Source organism: Phaseolus vulgaris, chromosome 3, assembly GCF_051622355.1.
Source record: "Phaseolus vulgaris cultivar YP4 chromosome 3, ASM5162235v1, whole genome shotgun sequence".
In the NCBI taxonomy this organism is placed as follows: Eukaryota; Viridiplantae; Streptophyta; class Magnoliopsida; order Fabales; family Fabaceae; genus Phaseolus; species Phaseolus vulgaris.
In genome coordinates this window covers 25241166-25250191 of record NC_143500.1, presented here as the reverse complement: position 1 = coordinate 25250191, position 9026 = coordinate 25241166, and positions in this window count along the sequence as shown.

Genomic DNA, 9026 nt, shown 5'->3' with positions numbered 1-9026 from the left:
ATAGTCATTTAGGAACCCGCTCTTAACCAGATCGTCGTGCTGGTATCCTAATGCTAAGCACGAGTCCACTGTATGGCCAAAGCCCTGGTGGAACTCACACCAGGCGTCTGGCTTTGGCCCTAGCACCTTGTCGCCCACCTTTTCTGGCGCCTTCAACCTAGCAGATATATTGGGGATGGCGATCAGGTCCGCCAATCCCATGACAAACTTGTGCTTAGGCGGGCGATTGTATTCCCGGCGTGCTGGTTGCTGGCGTCCTTGGCCCCTACCCTTGTTCTTCCTTGGATCATAGGGATGGCGAGTCCTCTGATCCCTTCTGGCCGCCGCTGTCTCCAGCACCCTTTGTGGCTGGATCCTGGTCTGGGCGCGTGGCCTAGCGGGAGCCACGCTTCCTCTCTTCTCGGCGACTTCGCTCTCGTCAGCGATGTGGGCCACCGCAAGTCGCCTAACCTCAGCAAACGTGGCGGGGTGAGCCCTGATCAATGCCTCGCAGAATGGTCCCGGCAGCACGCCCTTCTTAAATGCGTAGACCAGCATTTCTTCATCTTTGGCCGGCGATCTGACCATCTGCGCCCCAAAGCGATTTAGGTAGTCCCTGAGGGACTCTCCCTGATATTGCCTTATATCAAACAAATCATAAGACACCCTGCGCGGTGCCTTATTCACAATGTACTGCTCGACGAAAATCTTCGAGAACTGTTGGAAATTGGTAATGTGACCGTTAGGCAGGCTCACAAACCATTCCAGCGCCGTTCCCTGGAGTGTGCTCACGAACATCTTGCAGTACACGGCGTCCGATCCCCCTGACAACATCATCTGCGTATGGAACGTGGTGAGATGAGCCTCAGGATCCTCTACGCCGGTGAAAACAGCCTTAACAGGAACCACGCTCGCAGGAATAGGCGTGTCAGTAATCGCCTGAGCGAAAGGCATAGGAAAAACACGAGGTGGCGACGACGGCGCAACCTCTTCAGCAGTAGAACGCCCTTGCTGCTTTTGAAGGGCTTGACGCAGCTCCTCAGTCACCTTGCTAAGCTCATCATTCCTGGCGCGAGAGGCGACCAGGTCCTCATGCATTCTCGCCTGTTCTATGCGCGAGGCTTCCACAGTTGCCTGCAACGAACGCATCATCTCTGCCATCTGCGCCATGGTCATGGCGGCGGCGCCTTCAGCAGCGACGGGCGCAACCGGACTTGAACGATTGCTTCTCATTTTTCTCATGAAACTTGGCGAATCACAGAATGCAGCGAACAACACTTACTTCAGCTACGATTGATTCAGCGATCGATCGGTCAGAACCTCGCAAAACTTTGCAAAAACTCAAGAACACCGCGAATCCTTCAAAGAAACCTACAACTCCACCAGAAACCACCGCTTCTCCTACGGATAACACAACGAGCCAAAGAACTCAAACTTCACCGAACAAATCTCTCGTAAACAGCAGAAAACCTCACTTCACCGAACAAATCTCAAACGAACAGTGAACAGTGGTTGCACCAGCACACAACCACGCAGAAAACTACGAAAACCTCCAAGAACTCACGCTGTGGATGGGAATAGGTTTTACACGGCCCCACGGTGGGCGCCTGATGATCCTGCCTGTTGACCAGAACGTTGGAACCTGCCTCGTCAAAGGATCGACGTGTGCACCGCTTCAAACCTCCGTCCTTCTTCAAGATCCACCTCAAGAACCTGCAAAAGAACAGAGCGGCGCCGCTGCGGCCGATCGCACTCCAACGCCCAAGTCAGTGACCGAACCACCAAATACTAAGAGCAAGAACAATCTAGAACTCTCAAGGAACCATGCAATGTTCTCTCTCACAGTATGCTCAAGAACTCGCAAGCGTAAAGAGTATAATCTGAACGTGCGTACCTCAGAAGTTCGTTGGGGAACCCTTAAATACCTGGTTACTTTCTCTCTCCTGGCAGTTACAGACCTGGACACGTGGCTCGCATCCAGTCGTACACGTGCCATCATCTCGAGCCTCCTTGACTTGGGCGCTGCTTCTGACTCTCTTTTTGGCTAAGTTACTTATGCATGGTACTGCCCAGTGCATAGCTAACTTGGGAGTGCAATCTCTACTGGAACTGGCGAGTTAGGGTGCCTTCGTATACCTTCCCTGTGGTCTCGCCGGCCGCCTTCATAATCTGCACCACCTTCATCTCTGGCGATGTGCTTGCTCTGGCGATCTCCAATCACTTGGTCGCCTGGGTTTACATCTGGCGACTTCATCTTTAACCCGGTGATCGCCGGTTCTGGTATGCTGGAGATCGGAACACGCCAACTTAATAACTGGCGACTTCACGAGCCCCCCGACTTCCTCCTCTTCTGTCAACCTGGCGCCTTGTCAACACGCCTATACCGTAGCTGGATGCCACGTCATCACTTCCGACTGCCAGGGCGGTACAAGAACCAACAAAGATAGTCACTCATAAATAATTGAAAGGCAAACATCCATGACTACAAGAAAGAATGCGTTGAATTTTGGTGACAAATCTTGTAGAATTATCCATGGTGAAAAAACTACTTTTAGAGTTATATTAACATATTGACCAGAAAAATCACCATATGTTTTAAGAAAAATACTCAAATTTCTAAGGGACTTAATATCCCCCGTACATAAAACAAATATGTCCTCAGCATATAAAATACAAGAGGAAGTGAGATAACCTTGCAGACTAGCCATATGTAAAATTTTGTTATCATTCACAAGCTTAGAGATATGACGGAGATAAAAAAAAGAGGATTTTACTAATGGAGGAAAAGGCCATCCACCCAAACATTTAAAGTTCTTCCTTCTAGTCTTCTCAAAATTAAAAAAAGAATTAAATAAAGAGAGGATCAAGCCCAAAGCCAACAAGAAGACTACAAGCATTCAAGAATGGGCTCCAATTAATATCTTTCTTTGTAATTTCTTTTGTATAAATTTGTAAAACATATAGGAGTAGTGTTTAGGAAGGTACTAAGAGGGAAACCAAAAAGACACCTCTTTTGTAAGTACCTTAGGCGTTAGTTTTTAGGAAGAAGCTAGAAAGTTGTCTCTTCACACTCCTTTAGGCGCTAGAATAGAAGGAGTTGGAAGGTGACCTTTCAAAAGCTTCTCTTGTACTTTGTGACCAACCCTCTCTATTATAAAAGGGGTGCTTAGGTCTTTGAAATAATAAGATTGATTTTTGAGAGTAAAGAACCTCTACCAATTTGGTGAGTGAATTGAGAGAGACTTGTGTCTTCTTCTCTTCTAGTCTTATCTTGAGTGAATTCTTGGTCTCTCAAGTGGCGACAACTACACTAATCTTGAAGCCAATTCATCCTTCAAGTGGCGTGTACATTTCCAAGAGCTCCAACCACATAAGTTTCCTTGTTCTTTTCATCTCCTTCTTCAATTTCCATTCCAAAACAAACTCTAAAACATGTCTTTGTTGTTTCTTGATATTTCAATCGGTAGAACTTGTTTGTCTTGTGTTTATATTCGGTAGTTTCATTTAGTTTGTTCTTCTTGTGGTTTTAATTGTGTTTCCTTGAGTTTTAATTGGTTCATTTGTTTTGTTTCTTGTTTTAATCGGTTCATATGTCCAAAAATGGGTTTCTATGTAAGTTTGGCTTGGTTACTTGTGTTTTGGTTTGTTCTTGAATGATAAGAACATTGATCCAATTCTTAAAAAGTGCCTAATCATATTCCAACTCTTGTTGAATCCGTAACATGTTTATATCATATCTCCATCATGTTATTGGAATCACATCAAGATACCTCTACTAAGAACTTCCTCTGCAAGACAGAAAAGTAAAGGAGACAAAGGATCACCTTGTCTGACATCTCTATTGCAAGGAAAAAAAAAACCCACCAAACTGCCATTTATTCTGATAGTGGATAATTGTACTAATCCAACCAACAAACGAGGGGTGAAAACCAAAGCGTGTCAAAACTAATAATAAGAACTTCTAAATCAGAGTGTCAAAGGTTTTATGAATATCAACTTTGTAAGCCACATTACCTCCTTTGACCTTTGTAGAAAGCATGTTAATAACTTCAGAAGCAATACCAATGCAATGCTGAATCTGTCTACCCTGCACAAACCCATATTGATTAGGAGAAATGATTCTAGCAGCCACAAGTGCAAGCCTATCCGCCAGTATCTTGAAAATAATCTTAAATTTCAAATTAGCAACAAGAATTGACATGTAATCTTTAGTGGAGTCAGCACCCTGAATCTTAGGAATAAGAGATACCACATTATTGTTCATTCCAGGGAGAACCCAATTTTGTTTAAAAAACTGTTGAACAACATTGCAAACATTTGTCCTTATAATGTCTCAGCAAGAATGATAGAAAACACCACCAAAACCATCAAGACCAAGAGCACTATTACCATTAAGATTAAAAACAACAATCTTGATTTCCAAAAATTTAGGACATTTAATCAACATCATATTCTCTTTAGAGGAAACTAGCTCAGAAATATAAGAACCAATAAAATCTTCCATATCACTTTTATCTGGAACATTAGAAATATACTCAACATAAATAGTTTTATAAAAGTCCAAAATATGATCCTCAATGAGTTTAGGATCCACAGTAACCTCATTATCAATCCGTAGACAATGAATCCCACTAGAATTATTTCTCCTTTTGACCACAACATGGAAAAAAGCAATATTTCGATCTTCATATTTGAACCATAACATCTTAGCCCTTTCTTTCCAAAACAAATATTGATAGTGAACAACATGATCAAACTCCTCCTTAACAATCTTTTCTTGACAGAGAAGTCCATCAATATCAGACAAACTAGCAGTCTCTAAGTTTTGTTGAATACCAAGGAGGAGACCCTACTTAAGAAGAACTGCATTGTGAACATTACCAAAAGAATTTTTATTCCAGTCTCGAAGCTCAATTTTAAACCTCTTTAACTTATGTTGCAAAATAAACGTAGGACAACCAACAACCTTATTATCCCAAGAATCATGAATAAGCTTCAGACATGATGTGTCCTGAAGCCACAAAGAAAAAAAACAAAAATTGCTAACCTTCCTCAAAGAATATCTAGCAAGACTAGAAATAATAGGATAATGATCAGAACAATTTTTAACAAAAACATGATAAGTACAAGAATCCCATTCGTCCAAACACACTCCATTACATAAAGCCCTATTCAATTTTCTATGAATTCTATGCAACCCTTTCCTCACATTACACCAATTTAACAAGATCTAGTAAAATGCATACAAGAAAGATCATTAGTATTAATCCAATCAAGGAATTCATTACAAGAAACCTGATTAGGAGTCACCCCCTTTACAGTCATCCACCGAGAGCACAACATTAAAATCTCCCAGAATACACCAAGGCCATGTGAAGAAACTAAGATCCCTCCACAAAAACAGTTTAGCCAAGTATGTGTTAGAACCATAAACACCTGCAAAGCTAAAACATTTATCATGTAGAAGATAAGTTACAGAAATAAACTGATCATTGACCAAGACATTTTGGACAGGATTAGGAACCGACAAACACCAAAGCTTAGCAGCTTTATTAACAATAGGAGACATAGCCACCAAATGCATATTAACAAATTTGAAAAGGACGTCGAAAGCATCAGTGTACGACATCATAGGTTTAACAAGAAAAATCAGAACGAGTTTATGTAGTTTAAGTAAACTAATCAACATCTCCACAATTTTGTAGTTTCCCAATCCTATAACATTCCAAAAAAATGAAGAGACCTTCATTGTGATGTTGTAGAGAGAATTGCCTTAGCAATGTTTTTGGATTTACCAGTCCCCTTAGGTGGTCTCCCTGGTTTTCTTTTAGTGCAAACTATTTCCTCCCAAGTATCACTGGCATTCTCCTCCATCTCATTAGGATCAACCCAAAATTTTGAAACAACATCAGTAGTTTCCAAACCATCAAGAGAGGAAAAGTGATTTTGCAGGACCAATGATAGTGCTTTAACATCCCCAAGAGATTTAGCCTTCTGAGTGGGGGTATGAGGCGACGGAGATGGTATAGTCGCAATAGCAAAGACCTCCACATGATTACAATCAATTGGAGTCTTAATTGATGCTTTAGAATCTACAAGTGATTTAGCCCTCCGAGGAGAGGTAGGCCACAACAGGACGATACAACCACAAGAATAGAGACCTCCACATGATGATCATCAATAGGAGTCGTAACTGAATGTGATTTTAAGCCCTTGGCTTGCATAACAACAAGTGAATTCCTTAACATCCCCAATTATGGGAAATCCAAAGTGGGAGTGTACAACCCCTGCCTGGATGGGGACCTATCATGATCTGAGGCATCCTCAAGAAGAGGCATATCTACAAAATCATCCTCCTTTCCACCTGTTCTATTAGAAGCGAGGTGACCCAAAAGTGACCCTGTATTAGCCCCGCTAGTAGCATCAATTTTCAATTTATCAGTGGGGCCTTCCACGAGCTTTGGTTGTGGATCTTTCTCCCGATACTCTTTATGTTGTTTAGGAACCGCGATCCTCCCCTGTTCTCGTTCATTAGAATTTGTCTTCTGAAAAGGTTTATATTGAGGCCCAGGAACACGACCCTGATCATGAAACACCCGACATTGAGTAAGCTCATGCCCGATCATCTTACAGTGAGAGAAAAATGGAGGGAGTCATTCATATTCCACACTAGTTACAAAATCAAATTCTGGATGTTCAACCTAGAGGTGATCGGGAAAAGGGGACAACAAATCAATATCCACCGACACTCTAGCAAACATACCCCAATTCTTTCTCATAGTATGCTCATTCAAAGACAAAGGAGTACCAAGACCTCTAATGATGGAAAATATCGCCCTTGGTCTCCAATACTCCAAAGGCAACTTGTAGATTCTAACACAGGTCTAAGGTTTGGTACTCTTCATGGTAGCTGGAACAAAGTCTTTTGTTCAAACAAACAAACAATCTCAAGGAACTCATCCTGAGGGTCCATCGCATGTCTTCTAATAAAGAAGCGAATTGGAAGGGTTTAGTTTGATGTAAGATTAAATTTTTTTAATTATTGATAATTTAAAAGAAAAATAATTATTCGTGTTTTAAAAGAAAAATGTTAAAATTTATATACAGATATAGAAAACATAAATTAAAATGGATATAGAAAAAATAAATTAAAAGAAGATAATGAATAATAGGATAATTATAGATTATTTTTGTTTTCTATTTTTCTTTTAGAAAACAAAGATAACTTTATTTTTCTCTTTTAATTTTTAGGTTTATATTTTTTTAAACTGTATGGTTAATTTTTTTTATATGGTAGATAGAATTAAAAAAGACAAAAAAGATAAAATATTATTAAAAATTGCATAACAAAATTACAAGTTCTTTTGTTGCATTTTGTCGAAATAAATTTTTTATTTAGAAATAGTTTGACACAAAAGGCTCAAAATTCTTATTAGTATCTTTGTGATATCCCAATCATCTTATAGATCTTGTCCGTTTTATCTAATTTTAAAAAATTTACATAGTGAAAGGAAGTTGTTAAGGAAAAAAACAAAAGAAAACAAAAATATATGTTGATTAACTTTATGTAAATAATTAAAATAAAATATTTTGAACTGGATGTGAAACTGGCATTATGCAAAACATTCATCATACATTATAATCTACTTTTTAAAACTATTTATATATTTTACTTGAAATGGTTAACATATACTAATATAATAAAGATTATTATAATTACTGTACCGCCCTGGTAGTCGGAAGTGATGACGTGGCATCAAGCTACGGTATAGGCGTGTTGACGAGACGCCAGATTGGCAGAAGGGAAGGAAGTCGGGGGGCTCGTGAAGTCGCCAGTTATTAAGTTGGCGTGCTCCGATCTCCAGCACACCAGAACCGGCGGTCACCGGGTTAAAGATGAAGTCGCCAGATGTAAACTCAGGCGACCAAGTGATTAGAGATCGCCGGAGCAAGCACATCGCCGAAGATGAAGGTGGTGCAGATGATGAAGGTGGCCGGCGAGACCACAGGGAAGGTGTGTGCGAAGGCACCCTAGCTCGCCAATCCAAGAGAGATCGCACTCCAGGACAGCTATGCACTGAGCAGTATCATGCATAAGTAACTTAGCCAAAGGAGAGTCAGAAGCAGCGCCCAAGTCCAGGAGGCTCCAGATGATGGCACGTGTACGGCTGGATGCGAGCCACGTGTCCAGGTGTGTAACTGCCAGGAGAGAGAAAGTGCCTAGGTATATAAGGGTTTCCCAACGAACTTCTGAGGTACGCACGTTCAGATTGTCTTCTTTACGCTTGCGAGTTTCTTGAGTATACTGTGAGAGAGAACATTGCACGGTTCCTTGAGAGTTCTTGAGTGTTACTCTTAGTATTTGGTGATTCAGTCACTGACTTGAGCGTTGGAGTGCGATCGGCCGCAGCGGCGCCGCTCTGTTCTTTTGCAGGTTCTTGAAGTGGATCGCGGTGAAGGACGGAGGTTGACGCGGCGCACACGTCGATCCAAGTTCGACGAGGCAAGCTTCAACGTTCTGGTCAACAGGCAGGATCATCAGGCGCCCACCGTGGGGCCGTGTAAAACCTGTTCCCATCCACAGCGTGAGTTCTTGGAGGTTTTTGCAGTTTTCTGTGTGGTTGTGTGCTGGTGCAACCATTGTTCGCTGTTCATCTAGGTTTTGTTCGGTGTTTTCCCATTTTCCACCGTTCGTTTGGGGTTTTGTTCGGTGAGGTGAAGTTTTCTGTTGATTGCGCGAGTTTTGTTCGGTGAGATTTGAGTTCTTTGGCTTGTTTGGTTTTTCGTGGAAGAAGCGTTGGTTTTTGGTGGAGTTGCAGGTTTCTGTGGAGGTTCGCTGTGTTCTTGAGGTTTCTTTCGCAGTTTCGCGAAGTTCTGACCGATTGATCGCTGAATCGATTGTCGCTGAAGGAAGTGTTGTTCATTGCACTCTGTGATTCGTCAAGTTTCATGAGAAAAATGAGAAGCAACCGTTCAAGTCCAGTTGCGCCCGTTGCTGCTGAAGGCGCCGGCGCCATGACCATTGCGCAGATGGTGGAGATTATGCG